Here is a 275-nt window from a genome sequence, read left to right as displayed (position 1 = left end):
GCTCTGTCCTCCACACTCTCCAGACTCCTGGGGCTGCAGCAGTAATCCAGCTGGAAGAGATCAGAGCATCAGGGACATCAACCCAAGATCTTCCCATCGATGGCTCCATTGTCAACCCCTCCACTCACATCCGTAACCTTGGCATCATCCTCGACCCCACCCTCACTTTCCTCCCTCACGTCAACCAGGTCACAAAAAACTAGGGGTGCACCGAATGGGAAATTCTTGGCCGAAACCGATACCGAAAATAGGAAACGGTTGGCCGAAAACCGAAT

General features: G+C 53.1%; 1 protein-coding gene across 1 annotated transcript in view; it reads right to left on the bottom strand.

Annotated features, from left to right (window-relative positions):
- The window catches only part of LOC104962295 (dTDP-D-glucose 4,6-dehydratase), a 6,505-nt gene that overhangs the window by 2,826 nt on the left and 3,404 nt on the right, over positions 1-275 (bottom strand). The gene's annotated exons all lie outside the window — the stretch shown is intronic.

The sequence above is a fragment of the Notothenia coriiceps genome, unplaced genomic scaffold (assembly GCF_000735185.1).
Source record: "Notothenia coriiceps isolate Sejong01 unplaced genomic scaffold, NC01 NC01_scaffold00034546, whole genome shotgun sequence".
NCBI lineage: Eukaryota > Metazoa > Chordata > Actinopteri > Perciformes > Nototheniidae > Notothenia > Notothenia coriiceps.
Note: the sequence above shows the minus strand (reverse complement) of the source record. Positions and strands in the feature narration are given on the sequence as shown.